This window comes from Vitis riparia, unplaced genomic scaffold (genome assembly GCF_004353265.1).
Source record: "Vitis riparia cultivar Riparia Gloire de Montpellier isolate 1030 unplaced genomic scaffold, EGFV_Vit.rip_1.0 scaffold303_pilon_pilon, whole genome shotgun sequence".
Lineage (NCBI taxonomy): Eukaryota > Viridiplantae > Streptophyta > Magnoliopsida > Vitales > Vitaceae > Vitis > Vitis riparia.
Window position 1 is genome coordinate 262,483 of NW_023269666.1, and position 19,882 is coordinate 282,364.

Sequence of the window (19,882 nt, forward strand, 5' to 3'; positions counted from 1 at the left end):
ACTTTAGTCAAGGTTAGGTCAAACATATGTGATGGTTAACTCATTGTTTTGTCAAGATTATATTCAATATATGTTAAGCTTAAGTATGATATATGTCAACGTTGTTTTATATGCTTTTAAATTTAATTTACACATATGTCAAGGATGTTTTTTGTTTTTTGTTTTTTTTCAAAGTTGAAATTTAATATGTTAAGGTTCTTTTATTCTTATGTCAAGGAATACAATTTCTTTTATGTCAAGATTTCTTTATTCATATAAAGGAAATTGTTTTATTTCATATCAAGGTTGCATATGGAACATGCAACATGTTGCCCAAATAATCTGCATCAAAATTGAACCTGTTGTGTGTGTGTCTATATATATATATATATATAAAGTACATGAATGTATAAAATATACTTTAAAAAAATATGAACATGTAGGCAAATATATTGACAAAAAAAAAAAAAAAACCTTAATATCCTTGCATAATCTTATATTATCTCACATACATCCAAAAAAAGACATATATGTACCCAAAAATCCAATAGTTATACATGATAAATATAATGTAGCCATGATCTTGTGCCTTCAAAAGTGCTGTAATTGCTGCAAATGCCACCAAATCTTCTGCAAGTAAGAAAAAAAAATCAGTATATGTTTATATTTGAAAGATTAATAAAAGGATATAAACATGTATCCAAATATATTCCCAAACAACCTAACAACTATATAAAATCTTGTTATCTTGTCAAATATATATGAAAAAAGAATAGATATTTACCCAAAAATAACCAAATATCAAGTAGTTGTACATGATAACAAAAATTTATGCGTGATCTTCTCCTCTAAAAACTGCAGCACTGCAAATGTCACCTAACCTTTGGCAAGAAAGAAAAAAGTAACATTATTTTATATTTATTTTTTAAAGTTTATTAAAAATTCAATGAAAAAAAATCTACATCCAATGTATATTAAACATGTCACCTAATCTTTTGCAAGTATGAAAAAAAAACAACATTATTTTATATTTGTGTTTGAAAGTTCATTAAAAAGATATAAATATGTATCCTAAATATATCAAAATGTATCCACAAACAACCCAGCAAGTATACATGATCTTATACTATTATCAAATAGTCCAAAACATAGTTCTGAACCAAGATTAGAACACTAGATGTATCCACTCATGACTACTATCTACCACTCATTTTCATCCAATTCCACTCATAGTGAGAAACTCGATTCAATTAGTCCAAAACTGCATGCAGCAGTGACTAAACATGGGTTTGAATCCAATCTTCCTGTCATGAATTCTATACTAGACATGTATTGCAGGTGTAGTTGTTTCTCTGAAGCAAATAGATATTTCTATGAAATGAATCAAAGGGATTTGATCACATGGAACACCTTGATCGCGGGATATGAAAGATCCAATCCAACTGAGACATGTAAATAGTCCTTTATCTGATGCCACCAATATCTGATTCTTTGTTTAAATATACTTAAAGTATTCTCAAAACTGTGTTTGCTTGCTATTTTCACAGTAAGAAACTTGTTGACTGGCTTGCCAGAGAATATTGGAAGGCTTTCACGTCTCATTCGTCTTGACTTTCATCAGAATAGTTAGTGAATCTAGTCTCTACAAGGTTTTTCCAGTACGTATGTAAAGTTTTAGAGGAATTAATAGTGGTTTTTAAGTATACTCTTTTATCTGAACTATTTTCTCTCAACTCTTCTAATGAAACATGTGCATCTGAGTTATACAGGAATTTCATCAATACCAGCATCAATAAAGGGTTGTTGTTCCCTTGCAGAGTTTTATATGGGGTCATATTCTCATTCCTTGTTGCAAAAAAATTTAGATATTTGGGAGTGTCTGGTGTACGTAGATTTTCTTTCATTTTAAATCTTTTTATATTTGATATTCATCTAGTTGTTGTGGCTTCAAGTTTCAAGAATAATGTGTTGTCTTTGCTACCAGCAGAGATTGGGGCACTTTCTCTTTTAGGGACATTAGATCTTCACTCAAACCAGGTGGGTAGACATTCTATATTCAGTTTAAGTATAAAATTTATCCGAGCAGTGTCAAATTCTTCTGAGACTTCGGATATACCCTCTTTGAGTGATTTATCCTACATGTTATTTCTTCTTATCTTAGTTAGCTTCACATTTACCAGCATTATGGCTGCCTGCGTGACGTTAGCATTTTTGAATTGTGGACAACAGATTCATGGGAGGATTATTCGAAGAGGCCTTGATGGGAATTTGGCCTTGTCTAATGCCCTTATAGACATGTATTCCAAATGTGGAAATATTGCTGATTCGTACCAAGTTTTTGGGGGTATGTCTCGTAGAGATTTGGTTTCTTGGACTACCATGATAATTGGGTATGAGACTCATGGGTATGGAGAAGAGGTTGTTGAATTATTTGACAAGATGGTCAGGTCAGATATTAAGCCTGACTGAGTCTTGTTTATAGGCATTCTTAGTGCTTGCAGTCATGCTGGACTTGTAGATGAAGGCTTGAGATATTTTAAATTAATGGTGGGTGATTATAACATTAGTCCAGACCAGGAGATTTATGGGTGTGAAGTGGATTTGCTAGGACGTGCTGGGAAAGTTGAGGAAGCTTATGAACTCATAGAGAGCATGCCATTCAAGCCTGATGAGTGCGTTTGGGGGCCATTTCTTGGAGCTTGTAAAGCACACAGGTTTCCCAATTCCATAAAATTAGCTGCTCACAGGATATTGGATCTGAGGCCTAATATGGTAGGGACTTATGTGATGCTATCAAATATATATGCTGCTGATGGTAAGTGGGGGAGTTTGTAAGACTGAGAAAGTTGATGAAAAGAATGGGAAATAAGAAGGAGACTGGTAGGAGCTGGGTCGAGATAGGAAATCATGTCTATAGTTTTGTTGTTGGGGATGAGGTGGGCCCCAAAATAGAGGGGATATATCAAGTTCTGGAAAATTTGATTGGGCATATGAAGGAATCAAGGTATGTTCCTGATTTAGATTGCTTGATATATGACTTAGAAGATGGCACTTGAGAAGCAGTTGAAGTCCAAAAGGTGAGAAAACCATATACAAATGAGGGATTGAAGAGAGTCATTTGATTTTTATGAACAACCTCGAAGTGGGTACTAGCAAGAAAGTTTCCAGGTGAATTGACCTTTCCATCTTTGAAAGAGATCCTATTTTATTATAACAGAGAAGAAGAATGATCTGTAGTAATAACATGATGGTGTGCAACAAATAAGACATCTTATCAGATCAGCAAAGACCATTGTTTGTATATACAAAATTCATAATGTACTTATCTTATGACCTTAATTTGTACTACAACACATTAATAACCAAAGAGAAATGCATTGAAAGATTATTCTTCAACTTACTTGGTTGTGAGTGCCCTTTGTTGTTTGGGACAACTTCTAGGACTGCAGCTTTAGATTTTGATAACATGTTTACAACCTCAACTCCATGGATGTGAAATGAAAGACAAGATGTGTTATTTAAAATGCATACCATGTAGGACTAAGACATTCAACTCCTAAACCAAATTCAAGTTGATACGATCTTTGAAAATTTTGAAATCTCAAATTTAATCACTAGCAAGGAGCTAACCTTAACTTGTTATGGCATTGGCAAACCAAAAACTAATTGATGAGAGGAGCTTTCCTTCCATGGTGAACACCATTTCAATGGAGAGGAAGAGTGGCACTTTCCTTTATGTTGGATAACATTTCTATGAACCTGCAAGATTAACAAAAGGCAAGGTTAAACTCATTTTGTAGCATTTCTAAGACAGCCAAGTAAAATCTGCTTTAGATAGATTATGTATCATTTTTTATTCATAAAATCTACATCCAATGTATATTAAACATGTCACCTAATCTTTTGCAAGTATGAAAAAAAACAACATTATTTTATATTTGTGTTTGAAAGTTCATTAAAAAGATATAAATATGTATCCTAAATATATCAAAATGTATCCACAAACAACCTAACAAGTATACATGATCTTATACTATTATCAAATATATATATATATATATATAAGATATTTACTAAAAAAGAACCAAAAATTAAATAATTATGCATGATACCAAGAATTTATACATGATTTTATACTCTAAAAATTGCAAGTGCTACAAATGCCACCCAACCTCTTGCAAGAAAAAAAAAAAAAAAAAACAACATTACTTTAAGTCTATATTTGAAATTTTACTAAAATGACATTAACATGTACCAAAATTTATGCGAAAAGAATCCAACAAACATACATAATAAAAAAAAAAACATGAATTAGTACTTTCATCAAATGTATCTTTTAAAAGATATAGGTATGTACCCAAAAGTATCCAAAACTTCAGCATCTATGCATGACAATAAGATCTTACATATGATCTTGTCATCTCAAAATTGCAACAACTGCAAATGTCACCCGAAACCTTGCAAAGAGAAAAGATGCAACATTAATTGAAATTTATGTCTGAAATTTTATTAAAAAATTATAAATTAACATACCCACTATACTTGGTCTAAGATAAGAGTGCTCAAAAATGAGACCCATTCAGATCTCACTTCATCTAACTCAGCTCGTGAATAGGTTTTTTTCCCTTCAAACTAAAATATATGACAAGAGAAAATATGTTATTGTGAAACATTAAATATATGTATAAGTTCTCATGTACTTATGAAAATACATAGGCAGATAAACCTGAGATGTTAAGAGACTTCTATTTGCAATTATGTCTCGCATGTATCGCATGACAAAATATCCGCACATGACACCATCCAACTGTTTGGGCCCCTATGAGCAAAATTATAGCAACAAAATTTCACAATAAAATATGACATCATATAAATTTGGTCAATTTTTTCATCATTCACATTTTAAATTTAAAAAAGGAATGAATGACATAATGTTAGTTTCAAGTTAAATTTGCACCTAAATTATACTCAATACATGTCTAGCATAATACCTTAAGCTCCCATGTTTACAACTTGGAGGGTTAAATTAGGTAAAATATAAGAATGTACAATACCATGTACATGTGAAATATGGAGAAAAAAAAATGAATAGATAAAGGTAATGATTAATTATATTTATTAAGAATAGTGATTAACTTTAAAAAAATATAATAGTTAACTTTTGTCTATGTGAGAATATCCCTTAGAAAAGATCATGACTTTGAAGACTTCATTAAGGTAAATCAATCAAGCTTCAAGAGCAATTATCGATAATATATTTGGAAATATGTACTATTAACCTCATTTTACATCTCATAGATTGACATTATAGAAGAGAAATGCAATTAGTAATTATAAGGAATAAATGTTTTACATATGAACAATTTGATTGAAGATGGATAAAAGAGTAAAGAGTTTTGATTAAAGAGAGAAAGAGAGAGAGAGAGAGAGGTTGTGCCTTACAAGAAACATCTAAACTAAATATAGGATGTATATAAGACATACTAAGGTTAAAAGAAAGATATAAAGAACAACTCACACCTAAGTAACATGATCAAAGCTATCTAAAGGATCCCCATTGCTTCCTTACCCACACACACATCTAAATTGTTCTAAAGGATTGTAAATGCTATGGATATAGTGATCAAAATTTAATAATTGTTCTTCCTATGACCAACATTTCAAATTGACTAATTATGTATATATTAATTTTTTTATGCTTGAATTTTCTAAGGTTTGATCTTCCACATCATAATACAATTGAAAAAAGTATTCTAGTCATGCATTTTTAAAAAAAAGTTTACTATTTTTCTTCTAGTTTCTATTACTATTTCTTGAAATATTAATTGTAGAAGGTAAAAATGGATCATAAATCTTTCAATCACATGAAAAAATGGGTTTGTTCTTTTTTAGTACTACTTCATTAATTAATAGTGGAATAATGGACATATGAGTACATTGTATTCATAGCATTTTAGATTATATTTTCGTAAGGTAGTGAAACAAACATATATGGTATCCTTCTCAACTCAAGTTAGAAATAGGAAATAATAACAAAAACAATTATAAACTAAGAAAATTCATATATATATATATATATATATATATATATATAGATTTATATTCATGTGAGAGAAAGCCATATAGAATCTTTACATTTCAAAAATCAAGTAAATTTTCATTCAAGAAAGCAACTTAAATGTAGGTAAGTCTTCAAAAAGTTTTGGAGAAAAAAAAAATGTAACCTCAACAACCATCCACTTGAGCTCTTTTTTAGATCCTTTCTTCTTTTGAGATACAAAAATTCGAAACCCCCTACAAAAAATAAGATTACATTAGTGTTCGTTTTGAGATATGAAAACTAAAATTATGGTAGGCTTACATGTTCACAATATCTTTTATATCTTGGTATGGCTGTTGCAATTGCGAGTCTAAATAGTAGACTCTTTGTGCTTTGAGGTCAATTACAGCCAAAACCCAATGAAACCTACAATATATTAACATATAATTTAGATAAATAGCATTTATAAGGCTAAGAAATTAAAAACAATTATGATTAACAACTTACCTTGGGTTATATGGAAGAAAAACCAAGTCTGCCAATTTGGAGTCAATTAGGCGATCAGCAATGAACCTTGCTCTTTTTTCAATTTGTGGGGCTATTGTTCCAGCCTTGGACACCATTCCTGGATGAATAAATATAATTTTCTCCTGTAGTGTCTCATCCAGATGTTCATGCAACCGCCTAATGAAATATCACCCAATTTAGAATTACTTGACAAAAAAAAAAAAAAAAAAACAGCTTCTACTTATTTATATCATGAATGTAACATAAAGATTTACAACAAAATCTCACCAAATATAGAAACATATGCAATTCATAGTCAACTCTTTTGCAGAAATTACATCATTCATTTCACTTGTCAAGAGGAAAGTTTGAAATTTCATCCCAAAAACATTGATTGGAAAGTCAACTTTGGGTGCCGGTTTACCCTCCAACATTGCTGAAACTGTTTTAGAAAACAGTTGTACATCTCTAGGATTCTCATATTTGATTTTCTTTGGGGATGCTTGTATCTTCTTCATTTTATTCTTCCTCTTGCCAACATCCTAAACACATAAATAGATGCATGACATTAAAATGAAAAATAAAGAAACCAAGAGTGTAGGAAAATATAACTCAACTTTGAAAGTTTGGGTATAACGTTATTCACCTCATCATCATCATTTATCACAAATGCAATAGGCCACAAAACCTCATATCCAACACCCTCCCTTATTGTCCTAATGTTTTCAGAAAGTGGGAATGGAAGAAGTGCATTAGGTTGAAGAGGGTAAAGGATGACCACTAATATATCAGCACCATCAATGGAAATCTGTGAATCTCGTAAATAAGTTCCATATGCAACAATGTTATCTTCAGTTTCAAGAGCTAATTTGCATTTATAAACCTGTAAAAACATATTTTGTAATCCTTAGTGTTTCATTATAGTTATTTTATATATTGTTTGTATAAATTTAACTTAGAAAAAGGCATATATACCTGAGTTAGTGGAGAAGCTTTTCGAGTCCCTTGTGCTGATAGGTTCTCCACATGAGCACTATCATCAGTCTTCCCTCCTATTTCTTCATGTTGCAACAATTGTTTCCTTATGTTTGTGCTGCTCACTTCAGAGCGGGGTGTGAGGGGTTCTTTTTTTCCAGCTTTCAAAGCAATGATCTCCTCTTCCAAGCTCTTGACTTTCTCCATTAACATCCTTTGACATTCCTCCTCTTCAAGAGTTTTTGTGGGTTTTGGTGTGTTGAAGAATTGTTTGGGCTTTGTTTTTCCACCTTTTCCTCTAACCCGTCCAGGATGCTCTAATGTACCCAATGCTAAAGTGAGGATATCCTTTTGGCCAACACATGTGATCTTCCCTTCCTCAACATCCTTTGTCAACTCATCCTCCAAAAAAATATAAGATACTTCAAAAGTCATATTAAATAAATAAAAAAAAAACAAATGAAATTGACTAAAACTAAGTAAAGGTTTGACAACTTACAATCTTTTCCACTACAGGCCTCGTAACTTCATCATATTCACCTTTTTTCAATCTTGCTAGCTTCCATAAGACCCATCTATCAATAGGTTTCCTCGAACCTGTCTTTTGCATCTATCAAAAAACAAAAAAGTGAAGTAATTAAACTTTACAAAAGTAAATGTCCAACAAAATAAAATATACTAATTCAACTTACCAATTCTTCTTGAAGTCCTGCATATCCTTTCCTACTCACTCGATGAATATACACGTATTTTGCCCTCCTTTCTTTTCCTTTTTTTGATTTAACTTGAAACTCTTTTGACAACCTATTAGCCACTAACTTTCTCCAGTCTTCAATTGGAATGTAATTATATTCAGTTGGTGGCTGCAAAAGATACTCGGGCTTATCCTTATAAGGCAGGATATACTCTTTTGTCAATCTGTGCCTGAATGACCTAAAGCTAGTCCCAATGGATGCTATGACGTTGTTTTTGCTATTCTCATCAACCAAGAATGCACCCTAAAATATAAGATCTTGATTATTTACACAAAATAAAGGAAAATAATTTCATTAGATTACTACATACTTTATAAGAAGATATTGGTTATTTAATAATCATGTCAGTCTACACAAAATATAGAAAAATAATTTCAATAGATTTCTATATACCTTAACGCAATCCCATAATTTCTCCTTCAATTCCACAGGCACTACTCTCCAATCAGTATGATAAACTGGCACCATGGTTCGTGCTAACACACCCATGTATGATACAAGCTGTACATATCCCTCACCCACTCCCTCACCATCATCATTATATTGAATGTTAATTTTCAGTCCTTCACTTCTCTTTTTAGCAATTTCAGGTTTTAAAGTTGGGCCTCTTAACCTTTTTGGTGAAGTAATCTTCTGTTTTCCTTCCTTTTCATCCATCTACATGACAATCAAAAGACTAAGTGATTAATCTCATAATACATACATACATACATATATATATATATATAATATATATATATATATATATATATATATCTTACATTCAAAAGTAAAACATGATATTTTAATAGTTACCTGCTTTTTATCTCTTCTTGGTGGAGCCATCCGTAAAAATGTAGCACTTTTCTCCCAAGTTCCCAAATAATTCAGAATTAGGCAATAATAAACAACACTTGAAAATGTATCTCAACTAAATCTAAAGAAATTAGTTACGAAATGATTTCATAAGTATGAATAAATCATTGTTGTACAAACTTTGCAATACATGAAAATTAATCTTACAAGTATATAATAATAAAAATATATTTGACAAGAATAAAATAAAAACATAACATTGTTGAGCATCATATTGTATATTAACAAAAACTCAAAAATCACATAATACACTTAATAATCACAATCACAACCACAAAAAAGCATTAAGCTTAATTTTCAATCCAAATCCCCTCACAATCAGTACGCATACAAATTTCATCATAATCTTCAACTTCATCAAAAGACTTAATATTAGGCATACAAATTTCATCATAATCTTCAACTTCATCAAAAGACTTAATATTAGGCATCCCATTCGCAAATGGGTGATGCTCCATACAATTGTCGGCTATGTTGTCATCACCTTCTATGTCAAACAACTCCATTTTTGGCCTTGATAATACAATAGACCATCTTGGATCAACTTGATCTTCTACATAAAAAACTTGTTGGGCTTGCGTTGCCAAAATGAAAGGATCTGATTTATGTCCTATCTTGCTCAAATCAACTAATGTAAAACCAAGCTCATCAACTTTGACACCATTCTTGCTATCAACCCAATCACACTTAAAAACACAAATGTTAAACATGTTATAATCAAGGTCCCATATCTCTGTGATAATCCCATAAAAACACATGTCACCAAGCACAGGATTCTTATCTTTGGAACTTGCAATTTGCATGGTCGATGCCACAATACTAACACCACTATTTTGGTTGACTCGTGCCTCATCACGCTTCTTGATGTGGTAACGACAACCATGAATGATATATCCAGGGTACGTAAGAACTTGTTGTCTTGGTCCTTGTGCAAGCCACTTAAGTTCCTTTTCAATAGGTTCTTTCTTACTTATGTCATCTGAAACCTATAAGGTTCATTAATGATATGTAAGTTAATGTAATTTAAATTTTGTAAGCATTAAATTTTAAGGGGAGTATGAATAGTTTCATACCTTTTTTCTAAGCCAATAACTAAATGTGCGCACATGTTCATCCTCTAGCCACTTCACTCTCTTTGATTGACGAGGATATTTTGTCTTCAAATATTTCATATGTTCACTATCAAGCAAAAATAGGCAAGTCATGGTTTGTATAAACATTAGTTAGAGTTTTAAAATCATATATTCACATATATGACACTTACTCAATAAACAGTTGTACAATGGTTGTATTTTGTAGAACATAATGATGTGCTTGCTCCACCAATTTATAATCATGAATAGTTATTGCACGACCACCAAGTAATGGTTTCCCACATTTCCATTCATCTTTCACACTAGAAGGAATCCCAATTGCATCCATGCCCGATAAATACTCTGTACAAAACTCTAAGGCTTCCTCTGCGATATAGCACTCAGCAATGCACCCTTCTGGACGATTATGATTTCTAACATAACCCTTGAGGACTTTCATGTACCTTTCAAATGGGTACATCCATCTCATATACACTGGTCCACATAATCTAACCTCTCTTACCAAATGCACTGTTAAATGAAGCATGATGTCAAAGATGGAAGGTGGAAAATACTTCTCTAGCAAGCACAAAGTCACCACTATGTCCTGTTGTATATCATTCAATCTTGACACGTCCACCACCTTTGCACAAAGTGCATTAAAGAAAAAACACAATCTTGTAATGGCATATCTGACATGCTTAGGCAACACGGATCTTATTGCTACTGGTAGTAGTTGTTGCATAAGTGCATGATAATCATGGGACTTAAGACCATTAAGCTTTAGCTCTTCCATGGACACAAGGTTTCTAAAGTTTGAACAATAACCTTCTGGAACCTTCAAATCAGCTAAAGTCTGCAATACTATTTTCTTCTCCTTTCTACTAAGAGTATAGCATGCAGGAGGAAGATAAGTTCGCTTCAACCCAAACCTTGGTGCTAAGTCAGGCCTTAAGCCCATTTCGAGAAGATCAAGTCGAGACTTTACTCCATCCTTTGTTTTACCTGGAATGTTAAGCAAAGTTCCAATGATGCTCTCGCAAACATTCTTCTCTATATGCATGACATCCAAGTTGTGTCGGATATAAAAATATCTCCAATATTCAAGTTCAAAAAATATAGACTTCTTTTTCCAGCAACTTGTCGGATTAGCAAAGGATTCACATTGTTTAGCCTTTTTTTTTCCCCCATGAGTTATCAATCATATCAACCTTTGTAAATATTTCATCTCCAGTAAGTTCTTTTGGAGGTAACCTAAACTCTTGTTCACCATTAAATGCCTTCTTTTGCTTTCTAAATGGATGGTTGCATGGAAGAAATCTTCTATGGCCGATGTATGAGTTCTTATTCCCATGTTTTAGCCAATGTGAATTTGTTTCTTCACCACATATTGGACAAGCATAATATCCCTTAACGGTGCAACCAGACAAGTTTCCATATGCAGGGAAATCATTAATCGTCCATAATAAAATAGCCTTTAATGTGAAGAATTCTTGTTGATGTGCATCATAGGCTTTCACCCCAACCTCCCACAATGTTTTCAAATCATCGACTAATGGTGCCAAATAAACATCGATATCCTTACCAGGTTGTCGTGGGCCTGATATTAGTAAAGATAACATCATAAATTTCCTCTTCATGCATAACCAAGGGGGAAGGTTGTAAGTTATTGTGAGAACAGGCCAACAACTATGCCTACTGGTCATGGAGCTATGAGGATTGATACCATCTGCTGAAATGGCAAGTCTAAGGTTCCTACAATCCGAAGCAAATTCAGGCCACATTTGGTTCACTAGTTGCCATGTTGGGGAATCCACTGGGTGTCGAAGTTTACCATTATTTTCTCTTCCTTGTGCATGCCATTTTAGGTCTTTCGCTATTGTGGGAGATTGAAACATCCTCTTAAACCTAGGGATGGGTGGGAAATACCACAACACTTTTGCAGGAATCCTCTTAGTGTTTCTTGCCCCTGCCTTGTTTACCTTCCACCTTGACGTTCCACAAGTAGGACATGAAGATGCTTCATTTAACTCATTCCTGTATAGTATGCAATCATTTGGGCATGCATGTATCTTTTTGTATTCCATCCCTAATGCATTCAATGTTTTCTTTGCCTCATACATGGATAAGGGCATCTCATTGTTGACCGGGAGCATATCCCCTAATATTTGGAGTAAATCTGAAAAGCTTTTATCTGACCACCCATACCGTGCCTTCACATTGTACAATTTAACTAGTGCAGAAAGTTTTGTGAACTTTATACAACTAGGATACAAAGGTTTTTCAGCATCTTCAAGCAATTTTTTAAATGACATTGGGTCTGTCATAAACTCATCTTCTATAGCATGAACCATTTCTACTGTACTAGCAACGTCACACAATCCATCGTGTCATAACGTTGTGCCATTTCAGTTGGTTGGCTACTAGTAGGACCTGCTTCTCCATGCCAATACCATGTACAATAACTCTGGTCAATTCCATTGAAAAACATATGTTCCCGAATCTTGTAGGTGTATGATGTATTAAGTTTCCACATCGCATACAAGGACAACGAATTCCACGTTGATTGGGACAATGTTCTAATGCAAAATTAATGAAGTATTCAACTCCTTCCTCGTACTCCCTTGACATTCTATCTTTAGACATCCAACTTCGATCCATTCTATGATTCAAATACACAATGAATTAATCATGAGGAATTTTAACATTAGAATCAACTTGTTAAGAGTAAGGGCTCTTGCTCCATGCATTAGACCTTTTTTTTTTTTTTTTGTCTACAAAAGCAATTGTTTTAACACTTTTGAAATGTTAATGTTGTATCATATATCAAAAGGATTCATCATGTAATATATCCATGTTGTCTACAAGTATATGAAAGTGGGGTAGTTAATTATAAAAATTGTCTTATTCAATTCATGTCATTGTAGTTAATGCCACAAATTATCAATTTAAAATTTCTATTACTTCATGATATTTCATCTTATTAAATACATTTAATTTCATTAGGTATTGAACCAAAGTAATAAATGTGGTTCTCTTATAGAATTATGATCCTATCTAGTTGATGTGCTACCATGCAAATGAGAAATAAATATATCTTACATTTGTTTAAGTCTTTATTCACTCTCGAATCGTCAAAGATAATTTATTATGCATATTTCTGTAAAATTAAAATAAAATTATATATCAAAATATTAAACCAAGAAACATAATTAACTCTCATGATTCTATCTTGTTAAACTAATATCAACTTATACTACATGTCTTATGCATTCTAACATCTCCAACTTCCTAGTTTAGGTGGTGGTTCCTATCCCATATAGGAATACATAATCCCTACATGTCAACAACTATTATGTTTCGTTTCATTTTAGAAAATTTTGATAATTTTTTTAAAATTTCTCCGATATTTCGGTATTTATCGGTATTTTTACCGATATTTCGGGAAATTTACCGATATTTCCGACCAGTCCAACCCACGCACAGGATACAAAAGCTATCCGTTTTTTAAAAAAAAAAAAAAAAAAAGATGCTATTCGGTAAGCTTATCATGATTTGCAGGCCAAGGTTGTGTTTTTCAGCCTGGGTCAAAAATCGTGGATTTAGGGTTCAGGAAATTTAAATCCAATGGCACAAAAGCAAAGAGACCCCTAGAACAGATCCAGAAAACACAGGGAGCAAAAAAAAAAAGGAATATTTTTGGTTTTCCTTGGGGGTTTTGCATGGATTTTCTTGGAAATCAAAGGAGGATGAATCTTCCCGGAAATCGAATGGGGGATGGATTTTCTTGGGAATCAAACAAGGATTGCAAAAATAATAATAATAATAATAATAACCTGATTAGATTAGTACCTGCGAGGAATGAGAGTGGCAGAGGAAAACAAGGGCCTTTTCAGGGATTCTCTCGTCTGGAAGGCAACTTCAGAAATGGCTTCTTGATGCCTGAGTCAGAGAAGTGGGTGGACTTTTGATTTTTAGATTTAGTAGAGATATGTGGAAGGCAACTTCAGAAATGGTTTCTTGATGCCCGAGCCAGTGAAGTGGGTGGCCTTTTGATTTTTGGATTTAGTAGAGATAAAAAAAAACAAGCCGGTCCAAGGGAGTAGAGAAGCCCTCCCACCTAAGCTTTCACAGTCTCCATGATGGGGATGCTGTTTGGCTTTGGCCTACACCCGCTTTACTCCCATCCACCACATTTTATCTAACTTGTTAGCTCCTGAAACGCCTTCTCCCGCCTTTCACGCCCTTTACTCTCATATTTGTTGATTTTCCATTGAATTATAATTTTTTTTTCCTTTGCTTTTTTTCCTTTTTTATTTTTTTATGATCAATAATTTGGATTAAAATGGGAGGGAGGGAAGTTATATTTAAATAATAATTAATAAATGATTATTCCGATTATTTATTCTACCTTAAATAGAGCTTTTTGAAGGTAAATTTATAATATTAAAAATATTAAAAACATTTTCTAAAATCATTATTAAACATAAAATTAATATTATTAATTTTGCATTTTAAAATCCCAACTCCTTTATATAACAAAATATAAGGCTTTGTTTGGATAAAAATTTGATTTTTCCTAAATTAGAGGTTAAAATTTTCCTCATTCTATATAAATAATTATTAAGAATAACAATTCTCCACTTCCATTAGTCATGCAGCCGATAAGCACTTGATAGCACTCAATAGTTAGGATGATGATGATGTGACTCCACTACCTCCAAGGCTCCTAACCTTCTCTAACATTGACTTTACACTTGCTGGCTGGGAGGATAACATGTCCAATTTATTTTTCAATGAACTCTTTGTCATGTCCAATTTATTTTTCAATGAACTCTTTCTCATGCTGGTTGCAGTTTTGGAATTGAGTAAATATATATTCATTTAGTATCTCACTACCATGACCACCATTTGGAATAATAGGATATTTTAAAAAAAACTACATTTTCTAATATAAAATATATATAAATTTAAATAATTTTTTTTTTTTTTTTTTTTTTTTTTTAAAAATCATAAAAAAAAAAAAAAAAAAAAAAAAAAAAAAAAAAAAAAAAAAAAAAAAAAAAAAAAAAAAAAAAAAAATTTAAATAAGGAGGTGCATTCATCCATCTCTTATAATTATTATAATAAATGTAAAGACAAACACATATTATGATTAGGGAATCGTAAAACAAAAAAAAAATATTAAAAAGAGAGAAAATAAGAAAAAATAAAAATAAACTAATCTCAAAACAGACATCTTGTACTTGGAGAGAGAACCTTTTGTTTTACGAGATAAGACAAGTTAGTCAATCATAACAATATTTTCTAATAGTACTACCATTCAAACTATAGTTTCATTTTTAAAAACTAAAAATTATTTGTAGAAATTAACATCATTATCATACAATTGTTTTCTCATTAACCATATAGGGAACTTCTTAAGAGAAATTTTTTGCCCATATTAAAAAAAAAAAAAATACATGAAAAGATTAAATAAATCAAAAATCATAAAATACAAATAAAGGAAAACACAATACTGTAAAATTATATTTAGCTCCATCTAGTTTTCATTTGATAGTTAGTTAAACACGATTTATATTTGTTTTCCAATAAATTCTTATTTATAATTTAATATGCCATCCTAATACAATAATATATAAGAAACATAATGAATTTCTACATCTTATTTAATTTATATATTAGCATTTTAAGTATAATCCTAATGAAAATTTTTTTTACCAAGTGATTATGTATATGGTAACGTGGTTTTTTTCTTAGAATATTATAAATCCTCTATTTTGTTCTCTTGACACATTCCATATAGGATTGTTTTCCTATATTCTTTGACCCTTTAGTGTGCAATTGTAGTCATTTTTTCATTGTTTTGAGCTCTTATTGATGGTTCACTAAGACTATATCAATCACTAGTTTTAGATTTTCAATGAGATATTTTGGAGAGACTAAGTGGATCCCAATTTTGTCTGTAGTTACCCTTAATTATTAGTTTAGGACTTTGTTTTTTTTTTTGTTTTTTTTTATTGATTTACAACATATTTAAGTTTGTTTAGAATTCTAAAACCTTAATTCTTACAAATAAATTCATGTTTTAAAATAATATAATAATTGATTTCATTTTCTTTAAAAATATGAATTGCAATAAGAGTTTTGATAATGAATTGAATCAGTTTTTTTTTTTTTTTTTTAAATAATTTAATAAGATTCAAGTTTTTTTAATTTGTTAACTTTATCTTATAAATTATAGAACTTGAGCTATTAATCAATATATTGAATGATTCAATTGAAAAATAATATGTTAAAGTTATTAAATATATATTCTAAGATTTATTTTCTGATAAAATAATTTTCCTTTTTAACATTACAAGAATCCTAAATCAAAATAAAGATTTGAGTTTATTAATATATCAAAGCAATTCTCCTTTTAATACTTTATGAACCAAAAACAAAATTAAAATTTGAGTTTATTATGATTATCTAATTCATGTCTTAAAATATAAAATAAAATGTGTTATTTTTTTTATAATAAACATGTCAAGATAATTATTATTTTTAGATATCATGAATCATAAGTAAAATCCATATATGATATTAAAATTCACACATCAAAATATAAAATAAATTAATTTTCTAAAAAAAAAATATATGTAACTTGTATGCTTTTATGAAGTATTTATATTTAGCCTTCATATAATTTAAAACAAGGCAAACACACCTTAATCTAACCCATGCGTCAACCGTCCAACAATAGTCTCCATAGGTAGTAGCCTAGCTTCCCATTTCTCTCACCCATCAATCGTGTTTTCTTGCTATTTCAGATGGCTAAAACGTATCTTAACCCATAAGCCATACCACTCTCTCTTTAAAGCTTATTTTTAGTTGCTCAAGACAAGTATGTCAGGCCATGCCATACCGTGCAACAGCCTATCCTTTAGGCAATCAAAAAAACCTATCCCTACCACCTTCACATCAACCGTCTTTCTTCTATCACAGCCCATGCTTTGGGCTGCCCAAAATCCATCTGTCACAAGAATAACGCTGGTGTCGGGGTGTGTGTTGTTTCTATCACAAGCAACATTCATGGAACTTATTTTTCTTTGGCAGAAAAGTTTGAGATTTGTCTCTTCAACCCATTGGTCCTATTGGCGGGGAAAATTTTTTTCAACCCATTGGTCCTATGGGCGGGGAAATTTTTTTAAAAAAATTCGGCCTGCAGATCAACCCAATTCCTTATGCTCCAGAGTTAAGCCATATCTTTGCCTTGTCCTTCAAAGTAAAAGGGAATAGCTTGAGTCTCGTCAAGTCTATTGAAGCTCCTCCCTCTCTAAAAGTATTGCACACCTCCTCAAACTCCTTGACGTGGGCATATGGGTTCTCAGTCTCCATTCCATGGAAATTTGGTAGGAGGGGTACAATATGGGGCCTTATGATCAACTGCTCAAGAGGAGGCACGATGCATGAGGGTGCACTCATCCTTGGTGGGTGCATTCTATGAATGGCTTTATGACTCTAAACTTCATCTTTTTCCAGGAAAATTGAAATCAAGGTGGACGGGTCCTTTCATAATTCATGAAGTGCATCCAATGGAGTGGTGGAAGTATTCAATCCCAAAGGCAATCAAACCTTCAAAGTCAATGGCCATCGTCTCAAGCCATTCATAGAGCCATGCAGACAAGGAGGAGATCAACCTCCTTGAATCACGCAACTTTGAGGGAAAGTAGGGTTTCATGGACTATATTAAGTCCATGAATTTTTATAGTTTTATATAGTTGTATTGTTATTTTTATTTTTATTTTTTTGATTTTAATTCTTGCTCAAACTTGGTTTATTTTGTCTTAATTCTAGTCAATGTTGATGTTAAATTTCAGAAAAAAATCAAGAAAAATGTGGAGAAGCCTTCAAAAGCAAGGCAGGGGAGTAAAGCAAAGGGGAAAGAGCACTGCATTTGAAGGTGCGAAAATTTCGCACGGAGGAATCCAACATGCGAAAATGCATTTCAAGGTGCGAAATTCCAAAGCACCATTTCGCACACCACTATTGAAGGTGCGAAAATTTTCGCACCGTGCGAAACACACTCCTGGCACACGAGTGCCATTTTGCACACCTCAAGGCAATTTTCGCACAGTGCGAATCAAGGTGCGAAAATTTCGCACACCTCAATCCAAGGTGCGAAAATTTCGCACACTTGGGTCAAAATTTTCGCACACCACTATTGAAGGTGCGAAAATTTTCGCACCGTGCGAAACACACTCCTGGCACACGAGTGCCATTTCGCACACCTCAAGGCAATTTTCGCACAGTGCGAATCAAGGTGCGAAAATTTCGCACACCAAAATCCAAGGTGCGAAAATTTCGCACACCTCAATCCAAGGTGTGAAAATCCCTGTCCAAGGTGCGAATTTTCTAAATTTCAATTTCGCACACCACTATTCAATGTGCGAAAATTTTCGCACCCTACGAAACACATTCCTGGCACACGAGTGCCATTTCGTACACCTCAATCCAATTTTCGCACCGTGCGAAACAAGGTGCGAAAATTTCGCACAGTGCCAAATTTAGTGCGAAACTCCATTTAAGGTGCGAAATTCTCAGTTCAAGGTGCGAAAATTTTGCACGGTCAAATTCAAGGTGCGAAATCAATTTTTAAGCTGCGAAAACTCTGACTTTTAAACTCAATTTTTACCCCCGGGGTTTTGCCTAACGTCCAAAAACGACTTTTCGGTTGCCTTGGGATTTTTTAAACATTAAACCACCCCAAGCCCCATCTCTATATAAACCCCTGAAGGAGAGAAGCTGAAGAGCCTCTGGACTCGAACAGCCATCTCGCTCGCTCCCGCGCACCAGCTGAGACCTCGAACTCCGCTCGCTCCCCGCACCAGCTGAGACCTCTGGAACTCGAACAGCCATCTCACTCGCTCCATTTCCGCATGGCAAAGACTAGGGGAGGTCTTTCTGCATCCCCATCCTCGCCGCCGGTGCCTCGACCACCACAGTCCGCCATTGGAGGCACCACTTTGCCACCTGCTCAGGACTCCACCGTTCCCCCATCTGAGGGTGGAATGCCTTCTCAGCGCCGATATCCCACCAGGAGGCCACCCACTGAACCCGTGCCGCCCGCCGCCAAAGCCAAGAGGCCTGCTTCTCGGCCACCCGCGAAAAGGGCCAAGATCTTGGGTCCTGGAGAGCCATCCCAGACACCTCAGGCCGAGTCGGACTCTTAGATTCCTGTGGGGATTCCTCTCGAGACCGTCATCAGACGTCCTATGATCGCAGGGCCACCTATAGAGGGCAACCTGGATTGCAGAGATCGATCATTCCATTCAGAGACCTGGTTCGACATCGAGGCTCTCAGACAGCAGCCAGAGCTCAGGGATTCATTCCGTTTGCTGCAGAGGTATCACATGGAGCATCTCCTCACCCCTAGGCAGTTCTATTATCCGAGAGTAGTTCTAGACTTTTATCAGTCTATGACTACTCGAGGCATCCGGAATCCTACTCTCATCTATTTTATCATAGATGGATGCCAGGGTGCCATTGGAGCTCGCCACATTGCTGAGGCCCTCCGTATACCTTATGAGCCTGTGACTCAGGCAGACTTCAGGGAGTGGTCCTCATTCTCTCAGAGGGACATGGTTCGTATCTTGTCCAGGGGGACTTCCACAGCCTCAGTGTTGACTAGGAGAGAGCTTCCATCTGGGATG

At 33.5% G+C, this 19,882-nt stretch overlaps 1 pseudogene; it reads left to right on the plus strand.

Moving 5' to 3' along the window:
* Window positions 1–2,118: 2,118 nt before the first annotated feature.
* Window positions 2,119–3,035, plus strand: LOC117909733 (annotated as a pseudogene).
* The last annotated feature ends 16,847 nt before the right edge of the window (window positions 3,036–19,882 follow it).